Raw genomic sequence first — 13,437 nt, 5'->3', positions numbered from 1 at the left:
CTGCAGGCCAGAAGAAGGCATCAGATCACACTATAGATGGTTGTGAGCCACCATGTGGTTGCTGAGAATTGAACTTAACCACTGAGCCATCTCTCCAGCCCCCGCTCTGAGGTTTCCAGAGCTGCTCCATTCACACTTAGCTGTCTGCTTCACACTGAACCTCGCAGGTGCAACTCCAGCACAGTGCCCGCTGTGTTTCCCACCGTGGTGGTCATGGACTCCCCTCTGAAACCATGAGTCCCCCAGTGTCTCACCGTGGTGGTCATGGACTCCCCTCTGAAATCATGAGCCCCCCAGTTTCTCACCATGGTGGGCATGGACTCCCCTCTGAAACCATGAGCCCCCCAGTGTCTCACCGTGGTGGTCATGGACTCCCCTCTGAAATCATGAGCCCCCCAGTTTCTCACCATGGTGGGCATGGACTCCCCTCTGAAACCATGAGCCCCCCAGTGTCTCACCATGGTGGGCATGGACTCCCCTCTGAAACCATGAGGCCCCCAGTTTGCTTTCTTTTACAAGTTGCCTTGGTCTTGGTGTTTTGTCCCGGCAATAGAAAAATAGCTAAGACACATTCCCAGAGCCTCATAAAGCAAGTGTGGCATTACAAGTCTGGACTCTCTCAGCGCTAGTGAGAAGAGTCACAAGTTCAAGGTTGCCCTCTGTTACAATGCAAGTCCAAGGCCAGTCTAGGCCACATGAGAGTGTCTCAAAAACAAACAAACAAACAAACAAACAAAAAATACCCAGCAACTTAAAGGTGGCCGGGGCTGGGGGGAGGGGGCAGGGACCTCTTCTGAATGTGCTCCAGCTGCAAGCACACGGTGTCTCACTCCCTCCCGTGACATACTTTGTATGTAGCTGCTAATATCCCCTAGTTGGGCCTGTGACTGTTTCCAATCTGTTGAAAGTGTATCTTAATCCAGTGTGCTGAGGGAAGAGTTAGGTTCAGAAAGCCTTCCTCAGATGTCCCTCAGAGGAGCTGCTACTGTGTCTGCAGCTGCCCTCACCCCATGTTGTCGGGGACAACCACGTTTTCGGGGACCATCTTCACAAAGGGGAGAGTAGAAAGATGCTGGCTGATTTGAAAGATGTTTCTCTGATTTGTTTTACAGGAAGTGCGTTCTGTACACATGAGAGACTCTGGGGCAGGAGGCCTTGTGGCAGTTGAAATGCACCTGGGAGCTCCCAACTGTCTCCGCGTCTGCCGCTGTACACAGTCTGCACGGCAGGCTGGAGCTGCAGCCCGTCAGCCACTGGGCCTGGAGCCCCGTTCACTCCAGGGCTCTTCCTTCTGGAAGAGGTTCTCTGGGCTCTGTGTAACCTCTGCCCTTCCGCTGCGGGCCAGGGCTGGTGCCCCTCCTAGTGCTGTCTGTATGGTCAGCCTCCAGGGACACTTAGGGCCTACCCTGGCCCTTGTGGGTAGCAAGGATGGTGTTTCGTCCCCCACTGGCCTCTGGTTTATCTTCGTGAAAATCTGGCTCTTGTGCCAGTTGGGTGGAGCACGGGGTTAGACCGCGCACACTGGGCTGTAGACAGAGCTGGTGGGGTTCTTACCTACCTGGAGTTTGATCCTCAGCACCAATAAACTAAGCATGGTGTTGCACACCTGTTATCCCAGGAGGTGGAGGCAGGGGGATCAGAAGTTCAAGGCCATCCTTGAGTTTGAGGCCCGCCTGGGCTGCATAATACCCTTTCTCAAAAAACAAAACAAACAAACAAAAAAAGCAATGAAAAAACGAGCAGACATTCGTCTTGCAGCCTCTGCACTGCCAACCAGCTGTTGACCCTCCAGCCTCTGAGCCATAATCTAATCGCCTTCCACTCACCTGCTACCCCAGCATGGCTGAGCTATTGTGCGAACTGAAAATTCCAGGTGAGGTGGCAGAAACCAGAGTCAGGCACTATCATACTAAAGTGTGTGTGTGTGCGCGCATGCAAATTCATTTGTGTACATGTGTGTGAGTGTGTGTGTACGCATGTGTATATGCAAATACATGTATATACATGTGTGTATATGTGTCTGTGTGAGTGTGTGTGTGTGTGTGTTGAGGCAGTTCTGGGGGTGGTGCTCAGCACAGCGCTGGGACTTGAGGACTCAGTGAATCGAACGTCCCTTCTGACTTCATTCTATAGCTGTGCCCTAACTCTAATATTCCCACAATGTTATGGGTTTTGTCTGGTTTTTGTGCTAGATATCCAAGCTGGGCCATACTGTGTTGCCTTTTTCTTTGCTGACTAGTATTCTACTGTGTACCACTGTGGGTACATGACAGGTCTACTGTGATAATTTTTACACATAATTTTTTAATGTGATGTCACTTAGCTTTCAGTTTATATACAGAGTTGCACACTATTACTACTCTGTAGTTTCAAAATATTTTACCACCTGAAAAATACTTCACACTAATTAGCAGTCACTCCTTCCTCCTACTCTTCCCCTGCTCCCTCTGTCATGGCAACCACTGATCTGCTTTCTTTATTTTTATTTTAAGTGTTTGTGTGTTTGCTTGCGTGAGTGTCCCGGTGCCCTCAGAGCCCAGAAGACAGTGTCACATCTTCTGGGACTGGAGTTACAGATAGTTGTGAGCTACCACGTGGGTGCTGGGAGTCGAACCAGGGTCCTCGAGAAGAGCAGCCAGTGCTCTTACCTGTTGAGCCATCTCTCCAGACTCTCATCTGCTTTGTCTGCCCAGAGACCCGGCCCTGCACGATGCTTCCTGTAAGCAGAAGGATGCAGATTCTCAGCATGGGGGTCTCAGCGGATGTGTGTCTGCGTGCACCACCTGTGCAGTTGCCCACAGACGCCAGAGATCATTGGATCCACTGGACCTGGAGTCAGAGCTGGCTATGACCTGCCTGGTGTGAGTGCTGGGAATCAACTAGGTCCCCTGTAACAGCAGCCAGAACTCTCAGCCACTGAGCCAGCTATGTCTTTGAGGCTCATCCATGTTGTAGCCTGTATCCATTGTTTATTGTTATTATCAATTATTACTATTTATTTTATTATTATTATTATTATTATTATTATTATTATTATTATTATTATTATTATTATTATTATTATTATTATTAAAGACAGGGTCTCTCTGTGTAGCCCTGGCTGTCCTGGACTCACTTTGTAGACCAGGCTGGCCTCGAACTCACAGAGATCCGCCTACCTCTGCCTCCCGAGTGCTGGATTAAAAGCGTGCGCCACCACGCCCGGCTAGCCACTGCTCTTTCCTCTACTGTGTGGGCATACTGAATTTTGTTTACCTATGGTTTGTCACCATTTCTTTGCCACTGCAAGTGATGATAATGCAGTTATCCATGCACACTTTCTGTTAGGACATAGGTTTTCATTTCAGTGTGTGCCCCGTGGTAGAACTGATGGGTCATATACGTAATTCTGCATAACTCTCTGTCAAACATCTTCAAGAAGTGTCCTCCACAGTGCTTTACATCCTGCAGCCGCACCACATGATGAGGTTTCTCGCTCCCCACTGACGCTGGCTGCCGCCCGTCTTTGCTGTCCTGCGGTGGTTTCTCAAGGCGGATTTGTTTCCCTCTGTGGCTGATGGTGTTGAAAACACTTCCATCCTTTGTGTATAGTCTTTGGAAAATGTGAACTTAAAAGTTTTGCCCACTTTAAAGTTGGTTGTTTTTCTTAGTTCGGTTTTTGTTTATCCCATTTTATTTTATTTTATTTTATTTTTACTCTTTTTTAGATGCAGCAGCTCACGCAGCTTCATGCTGGCCTCTGTGTAGCCAACAACGACCCTGAGTTCTAGTCTCTTCCTTCTCCCTCCCGGGGGCCGGGATCACATATGCCTACCACCTTGCCTGACCTGGTGGAACAAGTTACATATTTTATACAGATTTCCTTGTCAGATACATAATGTCCACACTTAGCAAATACTTTCCTATTCTATTAATAGGGTTTTTCTCTAATTTCTTAGTTTGTCCTTTGAACTACAAACTCTTACTCTGATGAAATTCATGCTGGTCCAGTTATTTGTTTGTTTTTTATTAGTATTGTAAAATATGTGCGTGGGCATAAGTGGAGGACAGAGGAAAACGCGCAAGAGTCGGATCTACTCGGTGGGTCCCAGGGGTCAGGCTCAGGCCGCTGTGCTTGTTGGCAGCCTCTGTACCCACTGCGCTGTCTGCACATCACACTGTTGTGGCCTTACAGGGACTTTGCAGCCGGGGAGCAGAGCTCTTGTGCTGCCACCGTCACTAGCTCCCTGTTGTCCCGCACGCCCAGAGATCATTAGTCATGTGAGGCAGCAGTAACTGGGCTTTGGACCTGACTCAGTCTCAGTCTCGGGTTGTATTTTGTTTTGTTTTTAATGTATTTTTTCTATCCCATGGTCTAATCTTTAATAACACATTGTATTTAGATAGGTACTCTTCCTCCTCCTCCTCCTCCTCCTCCTCCTCTTCCTCTTCCTCCTCCTCCTCTCCTTCTTCTTCTTCTTCTTCTTCTTCTTCTTCTTCTTCTTCTTCTTCTTCTTCTTCTTCTTCTTCTTCTTCTTCTTCTTCTTCTTCTTCACCTACTGGGTTTTTCAGACAGGCTCCCACCGTGTAGCCTAGGCTAGCCTCCAAGTTGAACCCTCCCATCTGCCTCCCAAGTGCTAAGATTATAGGTATTTCCTCTCCTCCCACTGTTTCGATACGTTGAACCATCTAATCTCCACAACAGTGTTACTATCTTAGCTTTATAGTTTAGGAAATTAAAGAACGGGGTTTAAAAACTTTGCCCAAAGTTTAGAGCTAATAATTGGTGACTTTTTCTCAAATTTATAATAAGTTTCAAATTCCAGGTGCTTATTTGTTGTTTATTCCTTTCATGAAAGATGGTTAGGGTGTAGTTGGGTGTTTTCAGGTATAAGTTAATAAGAAGTGGGTCTTGACAAAAATCACCGAAGTCTCTCTATGAGCTCCGCTGACTTCAGCAGTAGCTTGCTACACAATATTCCTGGTGTTACCAACCGTATTCTGGCTGGTGACAAATATCTAACAAAAGCAACTTTAAGAGAAGCTTTTACTTGGGCTCAGAGTTTGAGGGGCAGCTCATGGCAGGAAGCTCGTGGCACAGAAGTGTCAGCCACGTCTCATCCCCATCAGGAACGCGGGAGACAGGGAAGCTAGTGCTCAGCCATGTGTGAGCCTTTTTACTTACTCTCGACCCAGTCTATGGAATGGTCCTCAGCTAGCCCTCTCTGGGGGCACTCTCACAGACACTCGGAAGTATACCTGCTTGACGGTACTGACCATCACGGCCCTCTCTATTTTCCATGCTTGGTTTCTGCTCTCTCGGTACAGCATTCTTCGTCGCTCACTTGCCCAGCATGCAAGCCCTGCGTGCAGTCCCTAGCACTGGGTGCCAAGCATGACGTCAGCCAGGGTACACGGGAAGACGTGCTTTCTCCAGGGGCTGCCGAGGACGGTGCCTGGGTGTCAAGGGCCATGTGCTGTTACTTGCCTGGACAGGTTTTTATTCTACTTGATTGATGTTTTGGAAGTGCGCACAGGACTCCCTGCTCCTCCGATGGCTCCGGACTCTGAAACTCTAGTGCTGCTCCTGCGTAGAGGACTCCTCCCACCAGATTCTTCCAGTTCGGACTCTGGTAACTGGAGACATCCTGCTGCGATGGACACCTTGACCAAAGCAGCCTGGGAGGAAAGGATTTACTCTGCTTACACTTTCACATCACTGCCCATCACTGAAGGAAGTCAGGGCAGGAACTCACACAGGGCAGGACCTGGAGGCAGGAGCTGATGCAGAGGCCATGGAGGGTGCTGCTTACTGGCTTGCTCCCCACAGTTCCCCACCCACAATGGGCGGGGCCTCCCCATCCATCACTAATTAAGAAAATGCCTTACAGCCATCAGCCCAATCCTATGGAGACTTTTTTTTTCTCTTAATTGAGGTTCACTCCTCTCGGATGACTTAAGCCTGTGTCAAGGTAAAACCAGCCAGTTCAGACTCCTTTCTCCCTCTTCTTTCCTGTCCTCCCGTTTCCCCCCACCATTTTCTTAAAGGGATTTCAAGACTTCTGAATTAACAGCTTTGCTTTTCCCAGGATGTTTTTATCACAGCAACAGGAAAGTAACTAATATATAACCAAAATAAATCTTTTCTTAGACCAGGCATGATGGTGCATGCCTTTAATCTCAGGACTCGGGACTTGGGAGGCAGAAGCAGGTGGAACTCTGTGGGTTCAAAGCCAGCCTGATCTACAGAGTGAGTTCCAGGATAGCCAGGACTACACAGAGAAACCCTGTCTCAAAAAAAAAAAATCATTTGTTAGATGTTTTGGTCCAAGCAATTAATTCGTTATTTAGTGAGTGTTTTATTTTGTAATAACTAATACACGAAAATTATCGTGAGAACTTTGGCCGCTGCTGTGAGTTCGCAGGACGTGAGAACTCGGAGGTGTGGCCAGGGAAGACCTAGCGTCCAGTCGGCAGAGATCAGTGCATGACACTAGCAGAAGCTCAGAAGACCAAAAAGCTGCAGACAGAGAGCTGGCGTTGGAGCCATATGTTCCTGTAACATTCTGAAGAGTGTACAGCCGTGCCCTGCTGTGTCCTTGGATCTCAAGTTCAGTGTAAGAGGCTGAAGAGATTTCATGATAGCATTGCGTCTAGAACGTGTGTGGCTGTTACTCGCTGCCTTTAGCCAGACATAACGGTGAGGTCTGAGATCAGTAAGCAGAGTAGACAGATGGAGGAAATGTACAGGCTTACTGAGGGAAGCTTCCGGTGGAGTGATTTTCAAACAGGTATACATTGGGAGCTGTTTTCCTGTGTTTAGCCACACAGAGGCTGCTGTAGTCATGGCTTTGGTGGCCTAAGTGTATCTCAATATGGCAGCAAAAGCTGGCATCATCCACGTGGTACTGGTTTTGTGGGCATGCCAAATGCATGAAGCTCTAGGGTTGTGAGGGCTGTACCAAGGCCCCAGGAAGAAGACAAGAAGTCCAGGCAGAGTGGGCGGCAGCATCAGTGTCTTCCTTTGCTTTCTATCACTGTGGTAAAACACATGACAAAAGCATGCCTGCCCTGCCGTGACAGCCCTTTTCTCATCCAGCCTGAATAGATTCTTGCTCCCCAGCCCCTTGCAAAAGGGGAAATTTTAATGGACTTTGTAAAGTCTAACGCATAGAGTGTTTTTTGTTTGTTTGTTGTTTGTTGCTATTGTTGGTTTTTTGTTTTTTGTTTTTTTGGTAGCCACAGGAAAATGCTAAGTCAGACACAGAGGCCAATAATAAATGGCCGTCAAAAGGCCCTAATGTAGTCCCCACACCAGTGTTCTAATTCATAACGTTCCATCTCTTCACAGTGTCGCAGAGCCTAGCCCAGTCAGTGAAGCTAAGGATCTGAGAGCCTGAATGTGCCTTTATGAAGACACTTCAGTTTATACCTGAGAGAGGTGCCACCACAGTTGCCATGTTTGTAGATGAGGAAACCAAGGCTTGGGGAGACAAAGCTGTAATTCCCAGCATCCACCAGTCTAGTCAAATGCCCTACCTTTACCACATGCTTTTGCCGCCTCTCAGTTACTCTGTAATTAATCACCATTCCTGGAAGAGGTTCTGCAAGTACATGCCTTCAGGAAAATGACTCAGCAGTGTGTACTCATAGACCTTAGGAGGGTCTCAGCCTTGAACCAATAGTGGACTCACTGCTGGTGATAAATCAGTCTCTCTCTCTGTCTGTCTCTCTCTCTCTGTCTCTCTGTCTCTCTGTGTCTCTGTCTCTCTCTCTGTCTCTGTCTCTCTGTCTGTCTGTGTCTCTGTCTCTCTCTCTCGCTCTCTCGTGTGTTTTACATGTGTTCTTTGAGAGTTTCATACATGTATGTATGTATATTCTGGTCATATCCATGCCTTAGTCTTCCCTCCCCAGCCAGCTCTCCTCAGATTCTCCACCTCACTGCAAACCCCTCCTGACTCCACGCACATGTGCACACACACACACAGGCACATGCTAGTGCTGTCTGTAAGTATGTGAATGTGAGGTCATTCAGGGGAACAAGGGAAGCCAGAGCCCTCCCCCACGGGGGCCGACACTGGTTCCTCAGCTGGAGGCAGAGCCTTGCGAGCCCACCCCCAGCAGCTCTGAAATTATCACTGCCTTGATGTCCTTAGGCAGCCGCAGCTGCTGTGAGTTCCCGGGCACAGGCTGGTCACATACAGAAGACACTGTTGTCTGGCAATCAGCCTTAAAGTCTTTCACAAACTCTTTATGGACAGAAGAAGTAATGCTGCAGTATTATAGGACTTCATTTTTGATAATACGACAGAGTTCATGATGACCAAGCCTGTGGTGGGGGTTTTTGGTTTATTTAAAACACTCAGTTATTTCAACATGTTTTTGTTTTAATCCCAGGTGTGGGATATGGGGCTGCTTCGGACTGCAGCTGACTCTCCTCATTGCAGGCTCTGAGAAGGGCTTGATCTTTGCCAGCTGCAGATGATAGTTTAATTCTGGAGACTGTGAGGAAATAAATGTCAGAGCTCAGAGAGGAGAGGGGGGTGCTCCAAAGAAGGCTGCTGCTCCTCCCCCTGCTGCTGCTCTTCCTGCTGCTGCTCCCCTCTGCTGCTCCTCCCCTGCTGCTGCTCCCCCTGCTGCTGCTCCCCCTGCTGCTCCTCCCTCTGCTGCTCCTCCCCATCCTGCTGCTCCTCCCCATCCTGCTGCTCCTCCTCATGCTGCTCCTCCTCCTGCTGCTCCTTTCCCTCCTGCTGCTGCTCCCCTGCTGCTCCTCTCCCTCCTGCTGCTCCTCTCCCTCCTGCTGCTCCTCCCCCTGCTGCTTCTCCCTCTGCTGCTCCTCCCCTGCTGCTCCTCCTCCTGCTGCTGCTCCCCTGCTGCTCCTCCTGCTGCTGCTCCCCTGCTGCTCCTCCTCCTGCTGCTGCTCCCCTGCTGCTCCTCTCCCTCCTGCTGCTCCTCTCCCTCCTGCTGCTCCTCTCCCTGCTGCTTCTCCTCTCCCTGCTGCTGCTCTTCCCCTGCTGCTGCTCCTCCCCCGTTGCTGCTCCTCCTGCTGCTGCTCCCCCTGCTGCTCCTCCCTCCTGCTGCTCCTCCCCTGCTGCTCCTCCCCCTGCTGCTGCTCCCCCTGCAGCTCCTGTTGTGGTTTGGTGAGAAGAAGCTGGAGATATCCTGAAATGAAGATTGGACTTGCCCCCAAAGAACCCGGCAACCCTAACCAGCAGGAAATGGTCAAACAGAGAGAGCTGTTCTCCATTTCTCCCCACTGGTCCTTTTTCTCCTCCCTGGTGTTGGAAGGGATTTAAAAAAAAAAAAAAAAAGCACGCCTGCACAAACTAGCAAGCAACTGCCACAGACACTAAAGCTAAGTGAGCAAAAAGTGAGTTCAAGGTGCCAACCCTGAGCTGCAGCATCGGACTTTCACAGGCCAAAAGCATATGTACGGAAGGTGGCCAGTGCTGGAGAGAGGCCCAGAGGCTCAAAAGGCACCTGCTGGTCTTACAGAGGACATGGTTCTAGTTCCCAGCACCTACGTGGTGGGGCACGGCTAGCCACGGGCACACTTTCAGTGCACATACACACGTGCAGGCAAAACACTATATGCATAAAATAAAAAGGGAAGGGAGGGGGAGAGGGAAGAGGGAGGGAGAAGAGATGGCCTCTTCTAACACATGCCTGGGAACTCTGTATCCCTGGGAACATACAGATGCCTGGTACTGGAGCCCCATTGTTCACTCTGGACAAAGGTCAGTTTTGTTTGTTTTTGTTTTTTGAGACAAGGTCTCTCTGTGTATCCCTGGCTGTCCTGGACTCACTCTGTAGACCAGGCTGGCCTCGAATTCACAGCGATCCCCCTGCCTCTGCTTCCTGAGTGCTGGGATTAAAGGCTTGCGCCACCACACCTGGCTCAAAGGTCAATTTTGAATGGACTAAAGACCTTAACAAACTTGGAAACTACAGGGAAAGGGTGTAAGAGGCATTGGCAACAGCTTGCTGAATAAAATGCTAGCATCTCGGGAAATAGTTGCAAGACCTGACAGGTAGGGCCATATCCAATTGAAAGCCTTGAACGAAAGGAAATGCTTGCCAGAGTGAGGAGACTGCCTACATAGTGGGAGAAATCCCGCCGGCCTTTTATGTGGCCAAGATTAATATCCAAACTATATAAAGAAAACTAACCAATTAAACAGAAAAAAAACAATCAAATAATCAAATGACAAATGAACAGACAGCTCACAGAAAGACTATAAGTGGTCAATAATTACATGGGAGAAATGTTCAATGATGAGAGAAATGCAAATCAAAGCTTCACTGCAATGTTCTTCCACTCTCGTCACAGTGACTGTTAATTTGACTCACTAAGATGAAAAAATTGAATATTTTAAAACTCTACTTTTAGAATAACCCAAGTACACTTTAAAAAGTCACAGTATAACTGGAGAGCAAGAGACACTGTAATTTTCTAGTAACAATAAAATCACAGTCCATCATCATCACCCCGATGGACAACTATGTAACAGTGTGTGAGTTATGCATCTGGATGCCTTTATGAAGACAACACTCCAATGTGTCCCTGGTGCCTGTGCTAAGAGAGTGGAAGCGGGATGTTTCTAATATTCTCTTTCCTCTACTTTGAACACGTTTTTACTGGTTTGGGGGGTGTAGGTTGGTTGGTAGAGTGCTAGCTCACACTCGGGAAGTCCTGGGTTCCATCTTCAATACCACATAAAACCAAGCATCGTCCCAGCACCTGGGAGGTAGAGGCAGGGGGATCACGAGTTCATGGTCATCCTCAGGTTCGTAGCTCATCTGATGCTGGCCTGGGCTTCATGAGACCCTGCTGGGAAAATGTGGGGAAAGTAACAGAGAACATTCCATCAGCTGTGCTGGTCCAGGGACTCTAATGCTATTGTTTTTGTTGACCTTCTGTTGAGCATAAATCAGCCTGCACTGCTGAGGTGATGGGTGGGGTCTTTGTGAGAGAGGAGGAAAGAATTTATCTCCTCCACCCCTTCTCAGGCCCCCTCAAGCCCACAGTGGCCATGTGACTTTGAACTCGAAGCCTTACCACTCTGCTGTAAAGAGATGAGGTTTTCGAATCAACATAGTTTGTTGGATTTAAGTCATTTAAATTGTTTTGTTTTGTTTTGTTTTTCAAGACATGGTTTTTCTGTGTAGCCTTGGCTGTCCTGGACTCGAACTCACAGAGATCCACCTGCCTCTGCCTCCCTGAGTGCTGGGGATTGCTGGCCAGGTGCCACTGAGCCTGGCTGTCATTTTCATTTTTTAACTGATGTAGAAAAGCACAAAGGTGCAGCAGCGTGTGCGCCCCAATACACAAACCTGGACTTCTCAGACCACTGCTTGGATAACCACTAGATTCCTTGCTTGAGGAACAGCCAGGCATGCTCTTCACGAGGCCATAGGAGCAGGGAGTGGGCGGCATCTTGGGCCACTGGGCCCCCAAAGTCCCTTCTGAAGGCAACCCTGGTGCAAGGGGAGTTCACCATGGCTGATCTTCAGCAGTGCCTCAAAGTTCCCAGAACCCCTCGCTCTTACCTCCCATCTAGATAAAGGGGTCAGACATTCCTTTCAAGGTTGCTGGGTTTTGTGAGTAATTTTTTAAAAGCTATGATACATAGAGTCCTCCATTCAGAATAAAATGTTTCACCAAACATCCTGGAGGAAGTGATGAAAACTAAAAAGAAAAATAAATGCATTTTTTTCGTTACTTTTTCCATTCACTAAATTAAATTGACTTTTTTTTTTTCCATGAGAGTTCACACTGGGTCTGTCTTTGTAAGAGTCACACTGCTCAGCCCACACACACTGTGGTGTGTTATTTACTCCGTCTCTTCTCAGGAACCATTCTCACCTGTGAACCCTGAACACCAAAGCTAACAGTCCCTTTCCTCTTCAGATGTGTGAAATCTGTCTTGTAAAAATTTACATTTTAGTGATACCATATTTTATAAAGAATTACAAATTTAACCATGCCAGTCAGAAAAGGGCTATTAGAGGAAGGCAGTGTTTTCACATTAAAAGATCCGCAGCATTACTGTACGACGGGTCTTGCCCAGCATGGTGGCCCACCCTGTGGCACCAGCCCTTCAGGCTGACCACTGGAGGATCAGCACAGTTTTGAAGACAGCCTTGTCTATGATGTCGTAGGTTCCAGTCCAACTAGGACTACAAAGTAAAAACTTGTCTCAAAAAACTGGGTGGCGGGCAGGGTCTGTTAGATAAACTAATTTTAAGGTTTGTAAGTGGGAAAGGCTAAACTTTTATCAGCAAATAAAAATTGATTCCATGTCACAAAGGACAAAAGGGAGGCAGGAGAGAGGTGTGCTGAACTGGCTCAGGGAGTAACAGTATTTGTCCCTGACACCCACAGGGGGAGGCGGGTATGCAGTACAAACACTGAATCTCTCCTTAACTTACTTCCCAGCTTTTGTATTGCCTATTGGCTATGACTGATCAGCCACCAAATCACACTCTGAGTGATGTCATCCTTTGAATATTATTTTAATCAGTTGCCACTCATGAGGATTTTTATTTTAATTATATATTTGTCCGTTTGGTAGGACATGCAAAAATCATAAGGTAATTTCTGAGAATCGGTTTTCTCCTCTCCCCATGTGAATTCCAGGGGATTGAAGGCACTGGCTTTGGCAACCTTAATCGTTGGCCTAGAGATAACTATTTATCTGAGTCTTAAGTTCAGGAATCACACAGTTATCACTTTGTATCTATTTTCTTTGAATTTAACTATCTTAGAGAAAAAGAAAAAAACCAAGCACTCATCCATCCTCTTTCCCACTTTATTCACTAAGATGGTTTATCCAAAGACAGAAATCACATAGGCTTCTTCTTCAATGCCCGAGAACAACTACAGGACTATGCCAGGGTGTGGCCATTGCTCTAACGAGCACCTCTACTAAAATAAAGACTAGTTCTATAGTGCCCCCCTCCCAGTCTTTTCGCTGCTTGCCGATATTCTTCGGCTTCTGTGTCACCCCAAGAGTCTACCTGAATGCTTCTGGTATGTATCAAGCACCACTCAGATACCTAGAAACTCCACTCTTAAAGCATACATCAGAAAGAAAGGGTGTGAGATGGGGTCATCTCCAGCACTGTGCACACATGCACAAAGAAAAGGAGGAAGCGGTGTTAGGAAAACTTACATCACATTACTTAAAATGAGGAGGAGGGAGGGAGAGAGAGAGAGAGAAGGTTCAATGCTTGGGCAAGAGTGATTAAGAAAATTACAGTTAAAAGATCGTTTACAGCATTTGAAATGGTAAAAGGCAATTATAATTCAAAAGTATTTTTAAAAAGTAAAAGAAAACAAAAGTATTTTTTGCTGGCGCACTAAAAAGAATTATACATGTTAATATGCTATATGATGTTTTAATGTTATTTTTACTTAAGTAAATTTTACTGTAAGAGGTTTGTGTACTATAAAAA

Source organism: Acomys minous (assembly GCF_964271855.1).
Source record: "Acomys minous genome assembly, chromosome: 15".
NCBI classification, from domain to species: Eukaryota; Metazoa; Chordata; class Mammalia; order Rodentia; family Muridae; genus Acomys; species Acomys minous.
This window is presented reverse-complemented; position numbering follows the sequence as displayed.